Here is a 27,000-nt window from a genome sequence, read left to right as displayed (position 1 = left end):
TCTCTAGATATTCATTCTTTTGCTTAAGGTCTTCTAGTCCAACTACCAGCAATTCTAGTTCTTCATTTCTAGAGGTTAAACTCTCAGATTTAAGAACTTATCATTTTCCATTTTATATGCAAGCATGCTAGTATGAACATTATTCTAATCTAAAGTAAGTTCAGGCACAGTAGATTTGTATTCAGATACAGACATATCTATAGTGATAAGTTCAAGAACCTAAGATGATTGCGGTGATTCCTCTGCAGAGTGTGCCATAAGAGCCAGATTTACATACTCTTCCTTTTCATCCGAATCAGTATCATCCCAGCTTTTTCCTTCAGCAATGTACGCTCTTCCCTTTTCCTTTACCACATAAGCATTCAGCTTCTATTTCAGCTTCTCATTCTTCCTTTTGAGATCTTCATAAGTTTCCTTCTTTTTATAAGAATCATTTGATTTAACTACCTTGGGCTTTCTGCAATCAGATGCAAAGTGCCCTAACTCATTGCAGTTGTAGCATCTGGTTTTGCTCTTGTCTATCCAACTTGACTTGTAGCCTCCTCTGGAGCTTGACCCTGACGAGTAGCTTCCTTTCTGAAATCTCCCTGATGAACCCCTTGGTTTGTAGTTGGGCTTTTTTCTGAATCTAACATGACTAAATTTTGCAGCCATGTATGCCATAGATTTGTCCTCCAACTATTTAAGTTCCTCTTGAGTATAAAACTCACTTTCATCTTTTGGCTCACCATAAGCAATATCAGCTACGACAATTTCTTTAATTGATGAGGAGGGTGCAACCTTATTTTCTTGAGATTCAGGTTCACGAACTACAAGTGTAGTGGTTTTTGCAAGTGCCGTACTCTTACTGTCAATAGAACCATGTCCATAGATAATAGCTTTCTGCTCTTGCTCCAGCTTATGTGTTCTTAGCTTACCATAGATCACATCCAGGGACATAGTAACAAAATCTGCTCTTTCCCTGATTGATTTGTTCTTTTGTTCCAGGTAAACTGGGAGCGTCAGTATAAACTTTCTGTTAGACTCTCGTATAGGGTAAAATTTCTCTTGCAGCTTTAATTCACTTAACAGTCTTGTATATCTCTCAAAGAGTGAAGACAGTGCTTGTCCGGGTTGAAGTTTAAATGCCTCATACTGAGTTGTCAGAATATCCATCCTATTTTCTTTGACTTCTTCTATTCCTTCCATTAAAAGCTCAATGGTATCCCACATTTCTTTTGCACTGTTACATCCTAGAAGTTGATGGCTCATATCATTATCGGTCGATTCCACAATTATGAGTTGAAAGCTTGTGTCCAGATTTATCAACTCCTTATCAGTTTCCGTATATTTAGACGGATCCCTAGGAGTGGATGAGGAAGGAATTCTCACACCAGCTGTGGTTGTGAATTCAGCAACTACCTCCATCGGAATATAAGGTCCATTCAGTAATATCCCAATGTAAAGTGGATTCGAAGCTTTCATAAACAGCATCATCTTTTTCTTCCATATGTTATAATTATCTCTATCGAATGGGGGAACCTTTATACTTCCAATTCTTTGGTTTTTCATCATCTTGGCGGAATTAAATTATTTAAAGTTCAAAAATTTCAAGAAATGAGAATTTTTGAAAATTAAAAAATTCAAGAAATTTTTCAAGAACTTGTTTCTTTCTCCGGATCTTGATTTGTATGTCAATCAACAAACTCTGATACCAATTGTTAGTCCCAAAGTATCGTAGAAGGGGGGGTTGAATACGATACCTACAATCTTTTTTGATTCATTTCAAGTTCTTCATTAAAAGTACGTAATCAAAATCAACGCGAAACAATTTGAGGAATATATTGTTTTATTAATATAAACCTTGAGGTTGCTACAATCTAATCAATGTATTGATTAGCTACAATAAATTCAGCAGCATAACAGTCTTTTTACAAAGATAATAAATGTGAAGCTTTAGTGGAGCTCTCGTAAACTTTCTGTGTTGGCTGAAGAAGATAACTAACTAAATGAAAATACAATCAATTTGCTTCTGTAGTCTTTTCAAATTCAATGGACAGGTAGCCAATTCTTGTCCACTCATTTCATTAAATTTGCTGCACTTCAAATCAATGAACAACACATCTATAGCGACAGCTCTGTGGCGACAGCATCCCCTGTTCCCTCCTCTGTGGTGACAGCTCTCTGGCGACAAAGTTGTCTTGTGCATATCTCTGTGGTGACAGCTCTATGGCGATAGCTCTATGGTGACAGAGTTGTGTATAACTCTGTGGTGACAGCTCTGTGGCGACAGCTCTATGGAGACAGAGTTGTCTTGTGCATAACTCTGTGATGATAGCTCTGTGGCGACAAGTACTCCTGTGGCGACTAGATAGAGAGAGCTGTCATGACTTAGAGTATTTTAGCTCTTTGTTAAACCATTCTTCAATGTATCAATCATTTTTCTTTTGTAATTGAATCAAAATACTTACTTGAATACTAATGTTTGGTGCACTGGTCTAGTTCACAAACAGCTAGCAATGAGAGTATCCTAATTCAAGTTGTCTTGTGTTTCTGAGTTGATACAGACTGATGTTTATCCATTGCTTCTCTCACTGAACCCTTGATCTATAACACTTGAAATCAATACATGCAACTGATGCTTAAAGACCCTTGATGTCTTATTCTTCATGGCTGCTTGAACATGATAATGAACTTCTTCCCATGATCTGTTGGAGGACTTAATGAGTCAATCACATCATTTGGTTCTTTGTGTTTATCTTGTCTTTATCTGTAGGGTTCCTGTGCTTCACAGTTTAATATCGTTTATCTGTTTTTGTTTTCATGTTGAGTTATAAATTCTCGATTACATGTTATATTACATTATGCTTTACAGCCTTAAGTTGGGCAGCGATAGCAGTAGCTGCGTCCAACTCCAGAATTCCTGCGACTTTTCCCTGAGTCAGTCTCTGGGAAAGATTCTGGTACTCATTAGCAGCCATCAATTCAATAAGTTCATAAGCTTCATCGTAACTTTTAGCCCACAAGGCTCCTCCTAATGCTGCATCAAGTATGGGTCTAGAAGTAGCACCCAATCCATTGTTGAAACAGTTGATAATCATCCAATCAGGCATGCCATGGTGTGGGCACTTCCTTAGCATCTCCTTATATCGATCCCAAGCCTCACACAGAGATTCTCCTATTTGCTGAGCAAACTGGGTAAGAGCATTCCTGATTGCAGCAGTCTTCGCCATGGGGAAGAATTTAGTGAGAAACTTGTGCACAAGATCCTCCCAAGTGGTGATAGATCCTGCTGGTAGAGAGTATAACCAGCACTTAGCCTTGTCCCTCAGAGAGAATGGGAAGAGGCGTAGCTTGATAGCATCTTCAGTCACATAATTGAATTTGAAAGTATCGCAGATCTCGATGAAATTCCTGATGTGCATGTTGAGGACTTCAGTAGAGAACCCCCAAACTGAACTGAGTTCTGTATCATCTGAATCGTGCTTGACTTGATCTCAAAAGTATTAGCCCTGATGGCTGGTCTGATGATGCTTGACTGAATGTCATTAATCTTAGGCTAAGAATAGTCCATCAAAGCCTTCTGATTTTCTGCTTAATCTCCCATCGCCACTACAACTGGTTCTTCAACTTTCTCTTCTTCTTCTACCTTCTTTTCTTCCTCAATAACTTCCCTTCGAACTACCACAACTTCTTCCTCGGCTTTAACCAGTGTTCTCTTACGAGTACGCGAACGCGTATGCATACACCCTCACTAGAGTACCTGAAATAAGACAAGGAAACAGATTAGTAACAATGTTTGAGTCAATGAACTTTAAAGACCACTGTTGGAAAGCACATAAACTATAAATTAACACTGCAGTCCCCGACAGTGGCGCCAAAAACTTGTTAGTCGCTAAACACGTGCTAATAATACACGCAAGTATACGAGTTTGCAAGTAGTATAGAATCTTTTCTAGTTCGTTCCCATAAAGACTGTATTGGTTAACTAATTAATTCATGCACTTAAGCAATAATGTAAGGTTATTATTCAATGCTAAGACGGTAACAAATTGAGGTTGTTTATAACTAAGAATTAAACTAATAATTATAACTACGAGATTAATATTGACTGAATTAATATATGGCAAACATGGGATTCTAACTTCATTAAATAATTCATTCAATAGCCTTATTGTTCTTAACCTTAGCATGCAATGGTGATGACACTAATCAGATAACACGAAATTGATAAACACCAACTTTCGTTGCACGAGTACCATACTACCAGACATCCAAAAAAGAGATAGAAGCTGGATAGACACCAATTATATTGAGACCCTATATGTCTATTGAATTTGACAACATAACGGTTTAAGCACAAGTTATCTTTCTGGATTACACAGGGCAAGTAAGATGGTTAAAATTATCTACACATCACGCATAACAAATACATGAACCTATTCTAGCATGTCAAGTTCTAAACCCTTAAATTTACTTTCGCTTCATTAAGAATTAACACACTATCTTATAAGTTCGCGACGCTCATAAGATGAATATGCACAACCAATACTAGGATATCATACAATCACCACATACTAAGGTATCAAACAATTTAACTAAATAAATCCATAAATAAATCCGCTAGAACCCCACGATAATGATTAGCCCAAAATCGGACTCATCATCAACGTGGATTCTGATGAAAACATGATATAACAAACGTAGTCTTTATAATGAATAAATAAATCAAGTACGAAACAAGAGTAAGGTTCACAAGTAAGAAAACTAGCATCCAGTTACAACTTAAAACAAAGATTCACAAGTAAAAACAAGATCTTCTTCGTCTTCGTTGAATTGTGTTAAAACGGTATTCTCACGGCCCTCCTTGATATGTCTCTGGCTTGATATATCTTGATATATTATTAAAAATGACCTAAAGATGCTTATATAGTAGCCCCATACAATGTAGAATTCTTTCTCTCAGAAACCAAGTAGAAATAGAAATCTGTCATCCCGACACAGCGCGGCCGCGCGCTTGATCAGCGCGGGCGCGCTGGCTTTCTGTTCCTCGGCGCGGCCGCTCGCTTGATCAGCGCGGGTGCGCTCGGCTTCTGCCAGAAATTATTTTCTTAATTTTTCTTGCAGCTTCGAGCTGGCTTTCATCGAGCTTTTATTCCAACACCACCTTGACACCAAATTAGCACCAAAATAATGATAATTCACCTGATTACCTAGATAATGCCTGAAATGCAAAAAACTCAAAAATACGTAAAAACACTTAACAACTTGAGTACAAATGCATCAATTCAAAGCTTATTAGAACATAATAAAGTTTCATAAATGCCACTCAACTGGTAGAGAAACTCATGTATCTACTGCTATGTTAGATCTTGAGGATAATCTTTTCTTTCCTGAAGATATGCCTATGTATTTTCGACAACAGAAAATGACAGAGTTAGATGCTAAGAAGAAGCAGGATTATTCTGATAATCTCTGGAATGCCTATTGGAAAGATTCTACATATCCTATTTCCAGCACACGTGCAGTTGAACATCTGGAAACAGTTGAAACAGATGATTACACATCCTGATGTGCTGAATCAACTGAAGGCATCTACTTTGGTTATCAGATCCTTACACACAGCTCATAAAGCAACAACTACTCAAATCAATCAGATTAAAGAATCAATTATTGCTTCAAAGCTGACTACTCATCAGGAAATTCAGAAACAAATTTCACTTAGTTTCCAGACACTCTGCAATTGAAGCTAGTCAAGCTAGATTGGAAGCCCATCAAGCTTAAATGTCTGATCAACTTACTGAAGTACAGAATTCAATGGAGCTGATTATTTCTCTACTTCTTGGTGATGATGCCAAAAAGGTTGAGATAATTGTTAAATCTAAATGCAAACAGTTGTCCTTAATAAGTACTGATGATGAAAATTCTGATGGAGGTAATAAGGGGGAACAGAAGGAGATCAAAAGGAGAAGAGGTGAAGAGCTAGTTGGAGTTAGTGGTTCATCAAAAGCAATTAATAGATTTTAGTCTAGACACGGAAGAAAAAGTAAGAGGAATGAAAGAAGAGTTGAAGAATTGATTGTGACTCTAAACTGGAAAAATCTTCACAGGTCACAACTGTTGTTGATGAAGACCATGTTACATGTTAATTCTCAATGATCAAAAGAAGCTTAGGACCTGACTGTGTTTTAGATGTCATCACTATTTGATGTATCATTAGGATTGTATGAATCATCAGTATTTGTATGTCATCAGCATCTGAAGGTGGTCTGTTATGAATATTGATTTTGTTCCTTATTTTCAGAGATGGATATCTGTTACGTTCTGGGTGATAGGACTTTATGTATTCAGTTGAAGATATGTTTCATTTTCTGTTAGTAATTGATAATGTATATCTTAGATTGATTTTTAGCAGTTGTGTATTATATAAACACAGTTTAGGTCATCACATACTGATTAACTCGAGTATCATACAACCTAGCAGCTCTCAAGAATATCAGTATTTCTTGAGAGAGTTTGTAACAGTTTTTATCATAAATATAAAGAACTGTTATATTTTTATACTTGTTCGAAACATCTATACAATTGTATCCAACCCCCTTAAACAATTATATCATTATTGGGCAACAATTGGTATCAGAGCGGACTGATGATTTACTATCAGAGATGATCTAAACATGTCTCTGAACAAGTATGAAAGTTTCAAAATCCCCTATTTGAAAAAGACTGAATATCCTACATGGAAGGTGAAGATGCTCATGCACATGGAAGCTACAAATCCAGACTACCTCGACGTAATCAATGATGGACCTTACAAGTCAACAAAATTGGTGCCTGCAACTCCTACTGTTGCTCAACACCTTCAGTTGAAGGAAAAGAGTGAGTGGACACCTGAAGAGAATATTGATGTGCTGAAAGATGCAAACGTAAGCAATATTTTGCATAACAGTCTTGACTCTGTGATGTCAAACAGGGTTATAGCCTACAAGACTTCCAAGGAAATCTGGGATGCCCTTGAGACTCGATGTCAAGGAACCATGGACATCAAGAAGAATAAAAGGGCTGTTCTAATTCAAGAATATGAACATTTTGAGGCCAAGTCTGATAAAAGTTTCACCGACATCTATGACAGGTTTCTCACTCTGCTTAACAAAATTATTTTTGGTGGGAAAGGTGTACGATCTGGAAGATTCAAACACCAAGTTTCTGAGAGCTTTGAATGGGGAATGAGAGAATCATATTTCAATTATATGACATCAGTATGATTTGGAAGTAGTCACTCTGCATGAAATCTATGGCATGCTGAGAACTCATGATTTAGAAGTTCAATAAAGGAAAGAGAGGAAAAGCAACAAGGGAAAATCAATTGCTTTGAAAGTGAATGTTAAAGCTTCAAAAGATAGGTCTGTAGAAGCTGCAAGGAAAAAGAAAAATCTTCTAGAATCAGATACTGATGATTCATCATCAAATCCTGATGATTATACTGATTCTGAAACTGATGAGAACATGACAGATTATGGTGTCATGCAAATGGTTGCATTACTAGTTAAGGGCTTCAAGAGGATGCAGTTCAGGAAGTCTCAGAAGAAAATAAGCTTCAGGAAGAATTTTACTGGAGGATAAAGGAAGTCATTTGGAAGAAGAGAAGGAAAGGACCCTAAAGCTGGAAAAGTCGACAGATCAAAAATCAAGTGCTACAATCGTGATGAACCTGGTCACTTTGCTACAGAGTGCAAAAAGACAAAGCATGACAAAAGGAAGAACAAAGCTTTAATTACATCAAGCAAGGATTGGATGGATTCCCCTGATTCTGAAAATGAAGAAACATGTTATGCACTGATGGCTAGTTTTTCTACTCCTGCTTCCTCTGATTCTAAGGTATCAACTTCATTATTCTCTCTTGATACTTAAGATATATCTAAATTGAAATATATTCTTAAGTCTCTCCATGGAAACTTTAAAAATAAGATTCTAGAGAACAACAGACTGTTAACTGAAAATGAAGTCTTAAAATCCTGGAATGATCGGTTGGCGTCTGACTTAGTAAATCAGATTGATATTCAAAAAGAATGTGAGAAAGCTAAACATACAACAAAGATACTAGAAGCTAAGTATAATATGTTAGAAAATGAATTAGAAACTAAGAGGAAACCCCTTAAAGCCTAGACTGTTTCAGGCAAAAAGGTTCATGAGATTATTTCTAAGAAAAACTGGAAAGAATGTCTTGGTTATGTAGATGGAGTTAAGGATGTTGACACTGAAAATAAAACTACCCTTAAGACTCCTATTAAGTTTATCTCTTCAGAAGCTGATGAACCCAAATCTACCTCTGAGAAAGGTTCAACCTCAGCATCCCAAGAAAAGGTAGTAAATGATAAAACTCAAAGAGAGGAAAACAAGGAGACCATTAAGGCTGTTAAGAAAGAAAAGAACATAGGACTTTTGTCTAAAAGACAATTGAAAAAGAAATTATCAGAGGTTACTGACAAACCTCAAGTAAAAAGTCCAAAAAGAAACAGGAATGGTAAGCAAGGTATTTCTAAGAAATCTAATTATTCCCAATGCTCCTAGAAAAACTTATTTTAACTGTGGTAATACTAATCATCTTGCTATTGATTGCAGAAGGAGTAAAAAAATGAAAATTGTTATTCCTGAGTCTGATGTTAGGGGTAGATCAGTATTTTACAAAGCACAAAATCCTTGTTTTCATTGTGGTAGTAGTTGGCATTTAATTTATACTTGTAGTTCCTATCATAAGCTGTATCATAACTATTATGAACCTTTTCCAAAATTTAATAAAGCTGCTTATGTGTTTAATTCTTCTAGTTCTACCAAATCTACTTATGATAAGACAAATCTTGACAAGGAAAAAACTGTCAGAAGTAAGTCTGAATCACAAAGACTTAAGTTGTCCAAAATAAGGGCCCAACAAGTGTGGGTCCTTAAAAATCCTTCTAATTAATCACTCCTCTGACTGTAGGGTAACAGGAAAAATACTCTTGTCTTGGATAGTGGATGTTCAGGATACATGACTGGAAATAAATCCCTGCTGTCAGAATTTGAGAGGAAGGCTGGCCCAGATGTATGTTATGGGGAGGGAAATATAGGACACGCTCTGGGATATGGCCACTTGGTAATTCGAAAGGTAGTAATAGAGGATGTACCTCTGGTGGAAGGATTGAAGCACAATCTACTAAGCATCAGTCAAATCACTGACATAGGTTATCATGTGCTATTCTATGACTCTCACTGTGAAGTTTTTATAACAAGTCAAAGAAAATTGTCTTAATGGGATACAGACATGTCAACATGTATGAAGCAAGGCTGCATGAAAGTCTTAAGCAAGAAGCTATTGCCTTATCTCTAAGGCATCGGTAGATGAGAGCTGGAATTGGCACAAGAAGCTCTCGCATCTCAACTTCAATTCAATCAATGAACTTGCCAAGACGGAGCTAGTAAGAGGATTAACAAATATGCTATACTCATCTGATGGTCTTTGTGATGCTTTCCAAAAGTCCAAACAAAGAAGAGTATCCTTCAAAAGTAAAACGGAATTCTCTATCACTGAACCATATCATACGTTACATCTGGATCTCTTTGGAGCAGTAGACATAATGTGTATCAATAAGAAAAGGTATACACTTGTAATTGTTGATGATTTCACTAGATACACTTGGGTTTATTTTCTACACAGGAAGGATAAAACTCCAGAAATTCTTCTGGATCATGTAAGGCAAATTGAGAATGGATCCAACTTCAAAGTGAAAATACTGAGAAGTGATAATGGCACTGAGTTCAAGAACTCCAAAGTGGAGGAGGTCTGTAAGTACAAAGGCATACAACAATAATTCTCAGCTCCTGGCACATCTCAACAAAATGGTGTTGTTGAGAGAAAGAACAGAACCCTAATTGAAGCTGGAAGGACTCTGCTAGAAGAAGCTAAACTACCCACTTACTTCTGGGCTGAAGCAGTAAACACAGCCTATTATACTCAGAATATCACACTGATAAATAGACATGGTGTTACTCCTTATCAGATGCTGAAAGAAAAGAAGCCCAGTCTCAAACATCTCCATGTATTTGGATGTAAGTGCTTTGTTCTGAGAACTCATACTGATCAGCTAGGAAAATTTGAATCAAAAGCTGATGAAGGAATCTTTGTTGGTTACTCACCATCAAGAGCATACATGGTTTTCAATCTTAGAACAAATACTGTAGTTATCTCTATCAATGTATCTTTTGATGATAAGAAGATTCCTGGTTTTAAGGAAGACTCTCATGAAAGTTTGATCTTTGCAAATGAAAATGCACTGTTAGAATATGCAACAAACTCTAATGGATTATAATTATTGATGATTCAAATCCTGATACTCCTTTGGATCCTGAAGATGATCATTGTACTAATGAACCTACACATATTGAGGGGGAGCAACAACAAGGTTCAACTGATAGTACTAACACTGAAGAATCAACTCAAGTTTTTTCTCAATCTGATCATTCAGAAACTAATGCTGATTCAACATCAGCAGAACATGTGTCAAGTCCTAATTCTTCATCTGGAGTTAATAGCACTGATTCAGGGGGAGCCTCAAATACATTTGATGAGGCACATGTTTCAGGGGGAATATCTAGCTCAGGAAGGACATTTCCTAATGCTAGAAAATGGACCGAAGATCATACTCCTGATCTGATCATTGGAAATCCTGATGAAGGTGTAAAGATAAGGAGTGCAACTTAAAATGAATGTTTGTATCACAATCTACTTTCAAAGGAAGAGCCAAAGAAAATAGAAGATTCACTTAAGGATGCAGACTGGGTTATAGCAATGCAAGAAGAGTTGAATGAGTTTGAGAGAAATAAAGTATGGAAGCTGGTGCCTAGACCTAAAAATAGGTCAATTATAGGTACAAAGTGGGTCTTCAGAAATAAAACAGATTCTGATGGAACCATTGTCAGAAACAAGGCAAGGTTAGTGGCTAAAGGATATTCACAATAGGAAGGTATTGACTATGATGAAACTTGTGCTCCAATTGCTAGGCTGAAAGTAATCAAAATTTTCTTGACATATGCTGCACACAAGAAATTCAAAGTCTTTCAGATGGATGTCAAGAGTGAATTTCTCAATGGAGAACTTGAAGAAGAAGTCTATGTTGAACAACCACCAGGTTTTGTGGATTCTAAACATCTGACTATGTTTATAGACTTGAAAAAGCACTCTATGGACTAAAGCAAGCACCTAGAGCATGGTATGAGACCCTTGCTCAGTTTCTACTTGAAAGTGGATTCAAAAGAGGTAAAATAGATAAAAATTTATTTTATCTGAATAAAGGTAAATATCTGCTTTTAGTTCAAATTTATGTGGATGATATCATTTTTGGATCAACTAATCAAAAACTGTGTGACAAGTTCTCAAAGTTGATGCAATCAAGATATCAAATGAGTATGATGGGAGAGATGAGCTATTTCTTGGGGTTGCAAATTAAGCAGACTAATACTGGCATCTACATTAATCAGTTAAAGTACACAAAAAATCTGTTGAAAAGGTTTAATATGCAAGAAAGTGCAACTGCAACTACTCTTATGGCAACTGCTACAAAGCTTGATCCTCATAAAGGTACAACAGTTGATGTCACAAACTACAGAGGTATGATTAATTCTCTTTTGTACCTAATGGCTAGTAGTCCAGACATTATATTTGCCACCTATTTGTGTGCATGATTTCAGGCACATCCTAGGGAACCACATTTTATTGCAGTGAAGAGAATTTTTAGATACCTCAAGGGTACTACATCACTTGGTCTATGATATGCAAGGGAAGCTGATTTTGGACTATGTGGATACTCGGATGTTGACTTTTCTGGCTGCAAGATAGACATGAAGAGTACATCAGGAAGCTGTCAGTTTTTGGGAGGAATAATAGTCTCATGGTTCAGTAAGAAGCAGAAATCCATTTCTACTTCAAGTGCTGAAGCTGAATATATTGCAGCTGGAAGATGTTGCGCTCAACTACTATGGATGAGGAACCAGCTCATGGACTATGGATTATCATTTTCTAAAATTCATATTTATTGTGATAATCAAAGTGTTATTGTTATGACAGGAAACCCAGTGCAACACTCTCTTACTAAACATATTAGTATCAGATATCACTTTATAAGAGAGCATATTATGAAAGGGACAATTGAGCTTCATTTTGTTCCTACTGATCAGCAGTTGGCTCATATCTTCACAAAGCCATTACATGAAGCAACATTTACAAAGCTTTTCAATGAACTTGGTATGGTTAGTTGGGACATATAAGTTCCTTTTTACTTTTTATTTGATCAAATCCTGATATAAATTAATCAAATCCTGATGATGGCCTGGATGTTTTTAAAGACATTTTTCTTGAGATTTTTTATGTATTTTATTATATGCATGTTAAATTAAGTGAATTTATTTGCTAAGTGTGCATGTATAAATATATATCATTGTCATCATTGTAAATCAGTTTATGGAGACGCGCATCAATAAGATATTTTTTGGTTAAATCATTAAGTTAACTCTGCAGTTAATAATTAATCACACCCCTAGTCCTTTGATATTCCCTCTCTCTCTTGGTTATTTAAACCATCATTCATCATCAAGTTGAATCATATCTTCCCCAACACAAATCGCTCTCATCACTTTCATTTCTCACATCTCCTTCTTCTCTCAAACAATGGCAAATTTCTCTTGGTTCTACAGCTATGGCACTAATATTGTGACACTCTTTCGTGATGGAATGCAAACTCGGTATCACATCAATGCCATTCCATATGACGTTTAGATTCAACTTCCAGAAGTCACCAAAAATGACTTTCTGGGATTTCAGAGAGACCTTCATCTCTACATCCTTCGTCAACAAGAGAGGATCATTCGTCTTGCTGTTATCTCTATTGAAAGCAGGAAGAAGCCCTGATCATCCTCTGGTTGTTTCTCTTCACCATCAGCTTTTTCAGGCTTCTTAGACCAAGGTTGTTGTAGCTCTCCTCTACTAGACTAGGATTCTCTTGTAATCTCTTATGCATGTAATCAAAATTTCATGAAATTTACTCTCTTGAACTATAAATGAAATTTTTTGCTTATAAGACCTAATCTATGTTCTTTAGTTGTGTGTGCATGTTAAATAATACACTTAACATGTATATTTTGATGATTATTGAGATTAAAATTGTGGTTTTCTAATAAATTTATGTTGCTTTGACAAATACGGATGAATTTGAATCGCCAAATCCTGACATTGTCAAATCCTGACAGATAAGAGGTTCCAAATACTGACGACAGGTCAACATGTGATAAGTGGCATTTTATACCACTTAGAACGTCTTATAATGGCTTGAATTGATGTCTTGAAATCAAGTATTTTATGTATTTGATGCGTTTTTCTAGTGTTTGTGCATTTCAAGGTATTACTTGCATTTGTGGGGAGATTTCATCAAGAATAAGCCTTAGTATGTGTTTGGCATTGCAAGTGGGAAGATAGGAGCAGAATACAGCGAAGAACGGGAGAGAAACAGTGAACTTTCCAGAAAGGTGATGGGCGCCCGCTCAGCCTGGCTGGGCGGCCGCTCAGGAAGCTGGGCGCCCGCTCAGGATTGCTGGGCGGCCGCTCAGGGACGTAATTTTTAATACTGATTTTTAGAGTTCTTATTCTGCTGGACTTCTGGCTTCTTAGATAGCTGGGTTTTGTGGGGCTTCTATATAAGTAGTTTTCAGAGACGTTTCACGTGTGTTGAATCGTAGTATCAATCGAGGAGCAAGTAGATAAGGAAGAAGACCATTTTAGCACACCGCAACGAAAAGGAAGCATAGTTTCTTGTGATTCTTTTATGCGTTGTAACAGTGGATGCTATTTTTCTTTGCTTTGAACCTATTTACTCTTGTGACGTACTTTGGTTTAATATAAGTAGTTTTATTAATTATTCTTGTGTATTATTATCATGTTTTCATATGAACCCATGGTGACGATGAGTTCAATCATGGGCTAATAGTGATCATGGGGTCGTAACGGATTTACTATGGAATTCTTTAGTTAGTTGTTTAATACCTTAGTGTGTGATGATTGTATGATATCTAGTATTGGTTGTGCTTGTTCGTATTATGTGCGTCGCGAACATATAAGATAGGGTGTTAATCTCTTGTGAAGCGACGGTGGATCTTGAGATTTAGAACTTGCCATGCTAGCATAGATTCATGTATGTGTATGCATGATTAATGGGTAATTCTAACCATTTTATTTGCCCTGTGTAATCAAAAGGAATAACTTATGCTTAAATCGTTATGTTGTCAAATTCTGTAGACATATAGGGTCTCAACATAATTGATGACTATTCAACTTCTATCTTAATTGTGGATGCTTGGTAGAATGGTATTGGTACAACGAAAGTTGGCTTTTATCAGTTTAGTGTTGTTCGATTAATATCATCATTGTTATATGCTAAGGGTAATAACAATAACTATTGAAGGAAGTAGTAATAAAGTTATGATCTCATGTGTGTTTAATATTGTTAATTCAAGTGTCAATTAAGTGTTTAATTCTCGTAGTTAATTATAGTTAATAATTAGTTAATCAAATTTACGTGTTATTGTCTTGACATTGAGAAGTAATCATACATTGGTGAGTAAGTGTTAATTGAACATAATTAGTCTGAGTCTCTGTGGGAACGAACTAGAAATTATTCTATATTACTTGTGAACGCGTATACTTGCTTGAATTATTAGCGCATGTTTTGTGCCTAACAAGTTTTTGGCACCGCTGCCGGGGACTCGGCGTATTTGTTTAGTTTATGTACTTACCATCAGTGGTCATTATGACTCATTGATTAAGACGTGTTACTTATTGTTTCCGGTTGTGTTTCAGGTACTTTAGCGAGCGTTTATGCAAACACGTTCTTGTACTCGCAAGAGGACTTTAGATATGGCTGAGGAGACAGACTCAGTTCTTGATATTCCGGAGAAGATAGATTTTGAAGATTCGGATAAAGAGAGCGAGTAGAAAGAACCAGTAATCATGGGTGATCGTATAGTTCCGGCAGATCCAGCTCTTATGGACTTTTCTCGGCCTAAAATTGATGACATTCAGTCAAGCATCCTTCATCCGGCTATTCAGGCTAACACTTTTGAAATCAAGTCGGGCACTATTCAGATGGTGCAGAATTCTGTTTCTTTCGGAGGTGTTGCGACTAAAGACCCCAACATGCACATCAGGAATTTTATCGAGATCTGTAGTACTTTCAAATATAATGGTGTGACTGATGAGGCTATCAAGCTGAGGCTTTTCCCATTCTCTCTGAGGGATAAAGCTAAGGACTGGTTATATTCTGAACCAGCTGGGTCCATCACTACTTGGCAAGATCTTGCGCAGAAGTTTCTCGTGAAGTTCTATGCAATGGCGAAGACTGCAGCTATGAGGAGTGCTCTTACTCAGTTTGCGCAGCAACCAACAGAATCTATGTACGAGGCTTGGGAGCGCTACAAGGAGATGTTGAGAAAGTGTCCACATCATGGTATGCCTGACTGGATGGTGATCACTGGTTTCTATGATGGTTTGGGGGCCCAATCTCGGCCAATGCTTGATGCAGCAGTGGGAGGTGCCTTGTGGGCTAAAAGCTATACTGAGGCTTATAATCTTATTGAAACTATGGCTGCAAATGAGCATCAAAACCCAACTCAAAGGATGATGCATGGGAAGGTAGCAGGTATTCTGGAAGTTGATGCAGCTACAACTATTGCATCGCAACTCCAAGCGCTGTCTTTGAAGGTCGATTCTTTAGCCATCTATGGAGTCAATCAGATAGCTATGGTTTGTGAGTTTTGTGCAGGTTCTCATGCTATAGATCAGTGTTCTCTTGTGAATGAATATGTTTAGTATGTGAACAATTATCAGCGACCGCAGCAGCCTGTACCAGCTACCTATCATCCTAACAACAGAAATCATCCCAATTTCAGCTGGACCAATACTCAAAATGCTATTCAGCAACCATATCAGCAAGGTGTGAGTAAACAGTTTAATCCACCTGGATTCCAGCAACCACAACATTATGCTCAAAGGCAATCATATCCTTAACAAGGAGGTGATGCTCACCTTCTAGTGCTGATTTTGAGGAGCTCAAGCTGTTGTGCAAAAGTCAGGCTGTTTCAATCAAGACCTTGGAAAATCAAATCGGTCAAATAGCCAATATAGTGCTCAATTGTCAACCTGGCACACTTCCCAGTGATACTGAAGTGCCAGGCAGGAAGGAAGCTAAAGAGCAAGTCAAAGCTATTTCCTTAAGGTCTGGAAAAGTTGTTGATGCTAAAAAAGCGAAAGACGGAGAAGCTGAAGTTATTGTTAAAGAAGAGAAGCAAAAGGAGAAAGCGGCGGAACCAAGGAAGACTACTGTTGAACACACTCTGCCTGAGGGTAATACAGGGGAGAAACAACTCTATCCTCCACCACCTTTCCCTAAGAGATTGCAATAACAAAAGCTGGATAAGCAGTTCGGTAAGTTTCTGGAGGTGTTCAAGAAACTTCACATCAACATACCTTTCGCTGAGGCTCTGGAGCAAATGCCTAGTTATGCAAAATTCATGAAGAGTATTCTTTCAAGGAAGGTGAAACTGGATGACCTTGAGACCGTTGCTTTAACGGAAGAGTGCAGTGCTGTGCTGTAACAAAAACTACCTCCAAAGCTTAAAGATCCAGGTAGCTTCACCATTCCTTGCACCATTGGCAAGTTGTCTTTCGACAAATGCCTATGTGATTTGGGAGCAAGCATCAATCCGATGCCATTGTCTATCTTCAAAAAGTTGAATTTGCCTGATCCAAAGCCCACCTACATGTCTTTATAATTTGCTGATCGTTCTATTACATACCCACGAGGTATAGTGGAAGACGTGTTAGTAAAGGTGGATAAGCTCTTCTTCCCTGCAGACTTTGTCATTTTAGATTTCGAGGAAGATAAGAAGATTCCCATAATCTTGGGAAGACCTTTCTTGGCTACAGGCCGTACCTTAATAGATGTGCAGAAAGGTGAACTTACTATGAGGGTGCAGGATCAGGATGTGACATTCAACGCATTCAAAGCGATGAAATTCCCTACAGAAGATGAGGAGTGCTTAAAGGTGGATTAGATTGATTCTGCAGTCACTTCAGAACTTGATCATATGCTAATGTTTGATGCCTTAGAAAAGGCCTTAGTGGGGGAGTTTGACAGTGACGATCAGGATGGCAATGAGCAACTACAATATCTAAATGCTTCTCCTTGGACGCGAAAGCTAGACATGCCATTTGAATCTCTTGTACTTATGATCTCAAGAATGCTGAAGGAAAGCTCAAACTATCTATTGAGGAAGCACCTACTTTGGAGCTTAAACCATTGCCTAAACACTTGAGGTATGCCTTTTTAGGTGATGCATCTACTTTACCTGTTATTATTGCATCCGACCTTTTAGGTAGTGAGGAGGACAAGCTCTTGAGGATCTTGAGAGAATTCAAATCGGCTATCGGATGGACTATAGCAGATATCAAGGGGATCAGCCCTTCGTACTGCATGCATAAAATTCCACTAGAGGAAGGTAGTAATCCGACTGTTGAGCAACAACGACGACTTAATCCTATCATGAAAGAAGTGGTGAAGAAAGAAATTCTGAAGTGGCTGGATGCAGGAATCATATATCTTATTTCTGACAGTTCTTGGGTGAGCCCCGTGTAATGTGTACCTAAGAAATGAGGTATTACTGTGGTAGCAAATGAGAAGAACGAGCTCATTCCCACTCGAACAGTCACAGGATGGAGGATATGCATCGATTACAGAAAATTGAACAAAGCCACGAGAAAGGATCACTTCCCTCTTCCATTTATTGATCAGATGTTTGACAAGTTGGCTGGTCATGAGTATTATTATCTTCTGGATGGCTATTCGAGGTATAATCAGATTTACATTGCACCAGAAGATCAAGAAAAGACTACCTTCACTTGTCCATTCGGCACGTTTGCTTTTCGCAGAGTATCGTTTGGCTTATGTGGTGCAACGGCCACTTTTCAGAGATGTATGATGGCTATATTCTCTGATATGATTGGAAACAATGTCAAAGTGTTCATGGAAGACTTCTCTATCTTTGGAAATTCGTATGATGAATGCTTGAATAATCTTCGTTCGGTGCTCAAAAGGTGTGTGGAAAATAATTTGGTGCTAAAAAATGTCACTTTATGGTGCGTGAAGGCATTATTCTTGGGCATAAGGTCTCTAGCAAGGGTCTTGAGGTGGACAAAGCCAAGGTGGGAGTCATTGAAAATCTTCCACCACCTATTTCTGTGAAAGGAATCCGTAGTTTTCTTGGTCATGCGGGTTTTTATAGGCGTTTCATCAAGGACTTCTCGAAGATATCTAAGCCATTGTGCAACTTGCTCGAGAAAGATGTGCCTTTCAAATTTGATTATGAATGCTTGGCAGCATTCGAGACTCTCAAGAAGAGTTGCATAAGGATAATACAGGGGAGAAACAGCTCTATCCTCCACCACTTTTCCCTAAGAGATTGCAACAACAAAAGCTGGATAAGCAGTTCGGTATGTTTCTGGAGGTGTTCAAGAAACTTCACATCAACATACCTTTCGCTGACGCTCTAGAGCAATGCCTAGTTATGCAAAATTCATGAAGAGTATTCTTTCAAGGAAGGTGAAACTGGATGACCTTGAGACCGTTGCTTTAACAAAAGAGTGCAGTGCTGTGTTGCAACAAAGGCAATCATATCCTCAACAAGGAGGTGTTGCTTCACCTTCTAGTGCTGATTTCGAGGAGCTCAAGCTGTTGTGCAAAAGTTAGGCTGTTTCTATCAAGACCTTGGAAAATCAAATCGGTCAAACAGCCAATGCAGTGCTCAATCGTCAACCTGGCACACTTCCCAGCGATACTGAAGTTCCAGGCAGGAAGGAAGCTAAAGAGCAAGTCAAAGCTATTTCCTTAAGGTCTGGAAAAGTTGTTGATGCTGAAAAAGCGAAAGACGGAGAAGCTGAAGTTGTTGTTGAAGAAGAGAAGCAAAAGGAGAAAGCGGCGGAACCAAGGAAGACTACTGTTGAACACACTATGCCTGAGGGTAATACAAGGGAGAAACAACTCTATCCTCCACCACCTTTCCCTAAGAGATGGCAACAACAAAAGCTGGATAAGCAGTTCGGTAAATTTTTGGAGGTCTTCAAGAAACTTCACATCAACATACCTTTCGCTGAGGCTCTGGAGCAAATGCCTAGTTATGTAAAATTCATGAAGAGTATTCTTTCAAGGAAGGTGAAATTGGATGACCTTGAGACCGTTGCTTTAACGGAAGAGTGCAGTGCCATGCTGCAACAAAAACTACCTCCAAAGCTTAAAGATCCAGGTAGCTTCACCATTCCTTGCACCATTGGCAAGTTGTCTTTCGACAAATGCCTGTGCGATTTGGGAGCAAGCATCAATCTGATGCCATTGTCTATCTTCAAAAAGTTGAATTTGCCTGATCCAAAGCCCACCTACATGTCTTTACAATTGGCTGATCGTTCTATTACATACCTACGAGGCATAGTGGAAGACGTGTTAGTAAAGGTGGATAAACTCTTCTTCCCTACAGACTTTGTCATTTTGGATTTCGACGAAGATAAGAAGATTCCCATAATCCTGGGAAGACCTTTCTTGGCTACAGGCCATACCTTGATAGATGTGCAGAGAGGTGAACTTACTATGAGGGTGCATGATCAGGATGTGACATTCAATGTTTTCAAAGTGATGAAATTCCCTATAGAAGATGAGGAGTGCTTAAAGGTGGATTTGATTAATTCTGCGGTCATTTCAGAACTTGATCATATGCTAATGTCTGATGCCTTAGAAAAGTCCTTAGTGGGGGAGTTTGACAGTGACGATGAGGATGGCAATGAGCAACTACAATATCTAAATGCTTCTCCTTGGAGGTGAAAGCTAGACATGCCATTTGAATCTCTTGGTACTTCTGATCTCAAGAATGCTGAAGGAAAGCTCAAACCATCTATTGAGGAAGCACCTACTTTGGAGCTTAAACCATTGCCTTAACTCTTGAGGTATGCCTTTTTAGGTGATGCATCTACGTTACCTGTTATTATTGCATCTGACCTTTCAGGTAGTGAGGAGGACAAGCTCTTGAGGATCTTGAGAGAATTCAAATCGGCTATCGGATGGACTATAGAAGATATCAAGGGGATCAGCCCTTCATACTGCATGCATAAAATTCTGCTAGAGGAAGGTAGTAAGCCGACTGTTGAGCAACAGCGATGATTTAATCATATCATGAAAGAAGTGATGAAGAAAGAAATTCTGAAGTGGCCGGATGCCGAAATTATATATCCTATTTCTGACAGTTCTTTGGTGAGCCCCGTGCAATGTGTACCTAAGAAAAGAGGTATTAATGTGGTATCAAATGAGAAGAATGAGCTCATCCCCACTCGAACAGTCACAGGCTGGAGGGTATGCATGGATTACAGAAAGTTGAACAAAGCCACGAGAAAGGATCACTTCCCTCTTCCATTTATTGATCAGATACTTGACAGGTTGGCTGGTCATGAGTATTATTGTCTTCTGGATGGCTATTCGGGGTATAATCAGATTTCCATTGAATTAGAAGATTAAGAAAAGACTACCTTCATTTGTCCATTCGGCACGTTTGCTTTTGGCAGAGTATCGTTTGGCTTATGTGGTGCACCGGCCACTTTTCAGAGATGTATGATGCCTATATTCTCTGATATGATTGGAAACAATGTCGAAGTGTTCATGGATGACTTCTCCGTCTTTGGACATTCGTATGATGAATGTTTGAATAATCTTCGTTCGGTGCTCAAAAGGTGTGTGGAAACTAATTTGGTGCTCAATTGGGAAAAATGTCACTTTATGGTGCGTGAAGGCATTATTCTTAGGCATAGGTCTCCAGTAAGGGTCTTGAGGTGGACAAAGCCAAGGTGGGAGTCATTGAAAATCTTCCACCACCTATTTCTGTGAAAGGAATCCGTAGTTTTCTTGGTCATGCTGGTTTTTATAGGCTTTTCATCAAGGACTTCTCAAAGATATCTAAGTCATTGTGCAACTTGCTCGAGAAAGACGTGCCTTTAAAATTTGATGATGAATGTTTGGCAGCATTCGAGACCCTCAAGAAGAGTTTGGTAACTGCACAAGTTATTACGGCACTTGATTGGACAGAGCCTTTTGAGATGATGTGTGATGTGAGTAATTATGCGGTGGGAGCAGTTCTTGGGCAGCGCAAGAATAATCTTTTTCATGTGGTCTACTATGCTAGTAAGACTCTAAACGGAGCTCAAATGAACTACACCACTACTGAGAAGGAGCTCTTGGCTATAGTCTTTGGTTTCAAAAAATTTCGATCTTATCTGCTTGGGACAAAGGTGACAGTATTCACTGATCATGCTGTCATTCACTATTTGGTCTCAAAGAAGGATTCGAAGCCTAGACTTATTCGTTGGGTGCTCTTGCTACAGGAATTTGAGTTAGAGATCAAGGATCGAAAAGGTACTGAGAATCAAGTAGCTGACCATCTCTCTAGATTGGAGAATCCCGATTCTACTTCACATGATAAGACATTCATCGATGAATCTTTTCCGGATGAGCAGTTGTTCGCAGTTCAGGAGGAAGAGCCATGGTTTGCAGATATTGTGAACTATCTTGTCAGCAATATAATGCCTCCTAATATGAATGCAGCTCAAAAAAAGAAGTTTTTGCATGAAGTGAAGTGATACATGTGGGATGAACCATATTTGTTTAGACAAGGAGCTGACCAGATCATCAGGAGATGTCCCATTCTGTGAGATGGAGGGGATATTACGAGACTGCCATTCCACAGTTTATGGTGGACATTATGGTGGTGAAAAGACAACAGCTCGTATTCTGCAAGCAGGTTTTTTCTGGCCTACTTTGTTTAAAGATGCATATCAGTTTATTTTAAGTTGTGATCGTTGCCAAAGAGTGAGGAATCTTATGAGGAAGGATGAGATGCCGTTAAATGTGATGCTTGAAGTTGAGGTCTTTGATGTTTGGGGGGGGAGTCAATTTCATGGGACCATTTGTCTCCTCCTGCAATAATCAGTACATCTTGCTGGCAGTCGATTATGTTTCAAAATGGGTAAAAGTCAAGGCTCTACCGATGAATTATGCAAAGGTAGTGTTGAATTTTCTTCATAAACAGATTTTCATAAGGTTTGAAACGCCACGAGTAATCATAAGTGATGAAGGGTCGCACTTCTGCAATCGTAAGTTCACTTTATGATGCAGCGCTAGAATTTGAATCATCGTGTTGCTACTGCCTATCATCCGCAAATGAATGGTCAAGTTGAAGTGTCTAATAGAGAGATCAAGCGCATTCTGGAGAAAGTTATTTGTCCGTCAAGGAAGGATTGGTCTTTAAAGCTCGATGAAGCTGTTTGGGCTTACAGAACAGCATACAAGACTCCACGTGGGATGTCCCCGTTTCAACTTGTTTATGGTAAGGGATGTCATTTACCTGCGGAGCTTGAGTATAAGGCTTATTGGGCGTTGAAGAAGTTGAACCTTGATCTAGATGCAGCTGGGAAGAAGCGAATGCTTCAGTTAAATGAACTTGATGAATTTTGACTTCAAGCGTACGAGAACAACAAAATGTACAAGGAAAAGTGAAAAGGTGACACGACAGGAAGCTATCTCCTAAGTCATTCGTGTCGTGGCAACAAGTTCTTTTATTCAACTCTCGTCTCTGACTTTTTCCTGGAAAGTTGAAATCAAGGTGGTCTGAACCTTTAATTGTCAAAACTGTGTTTCCACATGGAGCGGTGGAGATTTTTGAGAATGATCCGGGCCAAGCATTCAAGGTTAATGGTCAGCGTTTGAAGCATTACTATGGGGACACGGCAGACCAGGAAGTGGTTAGTGTCATTTTATTGTCAACTTGATCGAAGTACTCTACGTCAAGCTAATGACGTAAAAGAAGCGCTTCTTGGGAGGCAACCCAAGATTTGGTACTATAGGAACCCTTAAAAGTTAGTAACCTATCCAAAACCACAAAAAAATCAGAAAAAATTGGGCAAGAAATTTTTTTCCCAGGGACCCTCTGGGCGCCCGCTCAGCTTTACTGGGCGGCCGCTCAGGATGTTGGGCGCCCACTCAGCTCAGCTGGGCGGCCGGTCAGGACCCGTCTGCCAGATTCTTTTTGCATTATTAAAAAAATTCCAAAAAAAACAAAAAAAACAAAAACAAATAAAAACCCACAACCCACAATTTCTTTTCCCACAACCCATGTTTTATCTCCCATAAACCCCACTCCTACTCAATTTTTAACCCTAATTTCTACCCTATATATACACATAACTCCTCCATATACACTCCCATATACTTTCAACTTCAAAATTCTCCCCTACACTCAAAATACAACTCTTAAACACTTTTTCTTAATTTCAATGGCACCTAAGAGATCCCGAACTATTGATAGTAGCAGCACCGTTCCTATTATTGATTCTTCGAGAGGAACTGCTGCGAGATCTCGTTTGTTTGATAGGGCTGCTGAGGAGGACTATACTAGGCTTCTGGCTAAGCCGATTTTGAAGGAGAGGGAATTCTTACCATCAGGGAGGGATAGTGAGTTGTTGTCGATGATTGCTGAAAAGGGGTGGATTTCTTTTTCTGAGTCGCCGGAGGTGGTTCCAATGAGCGTGGTTCGCGAGTTTTATGCGAACGCAAAGGATGAAAAGAATGGGTTTACTGTTATTCATGGGCTTACTGTGGATTATCATCCTGAGGCGATTCGCCGTGTGATTGGACAGCGACATCGGAAGCCCACAGAGGAGAATTGGAATGAAAGGACCCCCGAGGACTTTGATTTGGATTTGATTTGTGCTACTCTCTGTCAGCCGGGCACGGTGTGGAGGTTCAAGACTGGTTCTAACGAGTATCGTTCTTTTCCAGCGATTTCGATGAATAGGTATGCCCGTGTATGGAATGCCTTTATTTATGCTAATATTTTGCCTACATCACATGCACATGAGGTTACAGTCGAGCGAGCAAGGTTGTTATGGGGGATCTTGAATGAGGAGTATTATGTGGACCTTGGTGAGTTCATCTACCAAGGGATTCTGAAGTTTTTGAGGGGAGCGAAGCACATGAACATCCCTTATGCATCTATTGTCAAGAAGTTATGCCGAACAATGGGAGTTCATTGGCCTTCTCACGAGCAGTTGCAGATGCCAGCCGCTCCTATTAATTCAGCGACTATGAATGTGATGCAGGAGTGGACGGGTGGAGAACCCGAGGAGCATGGGTTGGGTTATCGTCTTCTAGGAGGACGTCCAGTAGCTGGTGCTATCATGGCTAGGCCCAGTCAGGTTCGTGATGAGGCAGGCTCTTCTAGAGCTCGGGTGGGTGCTGGGATGGCTGATGCCTAGTATAGGAGGCTGTCGAGGAGGATGGATGCGATGTATGAGTCACGGAGTAGGTTCGCTCAGGAGCTCACCCTTGCACTTGGGACTGCTTTCAGAGGCCTTGGAGCTGACATCCAGTGGCTTGTTTTTGGTGAGGACTCTGCTTATCCGCCTCCTGATACTCCACCCTTTGAGGGTGATGATGATGATTTTTCTGAGTAGGTATACCCTGTGTTCCTTTCTACTACCTTCACTGGGGACAGTGAAGATTTTAAGTTTGGGGGTGGTAGTTAAGGAATATTTTTGTTTGTGTGTCATGTAGTTGCATATTTATGATAGTTTAGTTTATATAATTGCATATTTTTGCCATATAGTTTTTTTTTATTTTATTTTATAGCTTTATTTATCATGTCATTTAGCTCATGCATATACCATGATCCCTTTTGCGTTGCTTTACCGATTGATTTGTGATGTTGATGCAAGTGTAGTGATAGCGTTAGAGTGATGTTGAGTCTTGTAGGTTGACTAGCATGCTAGAAACACTTGTAATTTCACTAAGTCTTAGAGTATGCTTAAGGACTAGATTGTTGTCATGGTTTGATGGTTTTTGAGGTTAATCTATTTATTATGCTTAGAATTTATGATAGGCTCTTAATGATAAAAGGCATGAAAAGAAAAAATTGGAGTAAAAATTGGAATTCATAGCTAATTGTGGCTAGGCGTCAAATGGCTAGTAGTCGGCTCGTATTTTTATGCCAGTAGTCTAGGGTTGAGCAAGATGGAGTGAAACGCACTTGCTCAGAAATTTGAAAAAGAAAAAAATAGAAAAAAATAGAAAAAAAAGAAGAAAAAAAAAGAAAAGAAATAATAAAAGAGTTACTGCATAATTGATCACGAGTGGGCTCTTTGGTATTCGAGTTAATAAGTTCTTAGGGGACTTTGTGCCTAGTGACCTAAGGCTTTTATAGTATAGGATCCACTAACCTAATGCTCTCTAAATGGATGCCATTGCATAAGTCTTTTGTGGACCTCACTCATTGCACAGTCAAATAAGCATTTGTTGTTGTGTTGAATAAAAAGCATGATTCCGAAATAAGCTCCAGTAATCTTGAAGTGTTATAAGTCATTTTGTGCCTAGAATTTATTCTCCGTATAATCATGTGATTGCCTTGAGGATAGTCGAGTTATGATAATTGATCTAGTTTCGAAGCATATCTGTTAAGCATCCGCCGCACATACCACGTTTCTAGTTGTATGTTAGTGTGCATGATTTGATTGATCTTTATCCGCCTAGCTGTATTTGTTGAGATGTTATGAGTTGGTTGGTTTAGTCATTGTGAGGGGGATCGATGCATTTCATCTAGATTGCATTCATGCATGTTTTTGTTTTGTTTTTGAGTCAGTGATGCTTGAGGACAAGCATCGATTTAAGTTTGGGAGTGTGACAAGTGGCATTTTATACCACTTAGAGCGTCTTATAATGGCTTGAATTGATGTCTTGAAATCAAGTATTTTATGTATTTGATGCGTTTTTCTAGTGTTTGTGCATTTCAGGGTATAACTTGCGTTTGTGGGGAGATTTCATTAGGAATAAGCCTAGGGGAATGCTTGGCATTGCAAGTGGGAAGTTAGGAGCAAAACGCAGCAGAAAACGGGAGCAGAATAAAGTTTTTTCCAGTAAGGTGCTGGGCGCCCGCTCAGCCTGGCTGGGCGGGCGCTCAGGATTGCTGGGCGGCCGCTCAGGATTGCTGGGCGGCCGCTCAGGGGCGTAAATTAAAATACTGATTTTTAGACTCCTGATTCTGTTGGACTTCTGACTTCTGAGATCGATGGGTCTTGTGGGGCTTCTATATAAGTAGTTTTCATAGACGTTTCACATATGAATCGTGGTATCAATCAAGAAGCAAGGAGAGAAGGAAGAAGACCGTTTTAGCACATCACAACGAAGAAGAGGAAGCATACGTTTTCTTGTGATTCTTTTATTCGTTGTATCAGTGGATGCTAGTTTTCTTTACTTTGAACCTTATTACTCTTGTGACGTACTCTGGTTTTAATAAGTATTTTTATTAGTTTATCTTGTGTGTTATTATCATGTTTTCATATGAACCCATGGTGATGATAAGTTCTATCATGGGCTAATCGTGATCATGGGGTCATAACGGATTTATTATGGAATTCTTTAGTTAGTTGTTTAATATCTTAGTATGTGATGATTGTATGATATCTTGTATAGGTTGCGCTTATTCGTCTTATGTGCGTCACGAACATATAAGATAGGGTGTTAATCTCTTGTGAAGCGACGGTGGATCTTGAGGTTTAGAACTTGCCATGCTAGCATAGGTTCATGTATGTGTATGCATGATTAGTGGGTAACTCTAACCGTTTTACTTGCCCTGTGTAATCAAAAGGAATAACTTGTGCTTAAATCGTTATGTTGTCAAATTCTGTAGATATATAGGGTCTCAACATAATTGATGCCTATTCAACTTCTATCTTAATTGTGGATGTTTGGTAGAATGGTATTAGTACAACAAAAGTTGGCTTTTATCAGTTTCATGTTGTTCGATTAATATCATCACCGTTACATGCTAAGGGTAATAACAATAACTATTGAAGGAAGTAGT

The 27,000-nt window shown here is 38.7% G+C and overlaps 1 non-coding gene across 1 annotated transcript; it reads left to right on the top strand.

The window, feature by feature from the left end:
- Positions 1-3,090: 3,090 nt before the first annotated feature.
- Positions 3,091-3,197, top strand: LOC141710239 (small nucleolar RNA R71). The gene has a single exon (XR_012570769.1). It is a non-coding gene; the product is annotated as a small nucleolar RNA R71 (small nucleolar RNA).
- Positions 3,198-27,000: the final 23,803 nt, after the last annotated feature.

This window comes from Apium graveolens, chromosome 2, assembly GCF_009905375.1.
Source record: "Apium graveolens cultivar Ventura chromosome 2, ASM990537v1, whole genome shotgun sequence".
Lineage (NCBI taxonomy): Eukaryota > Viridiplantae > Streptophyta > Magnoliopsida > Apiales > Apiaceae > Apium > Apium graveolens.
The sequence above is the reverse complement of the archived record's forward strand: the minus strand, read 5'-3'. Positions and strand labels throughout refer to the sequence as shown.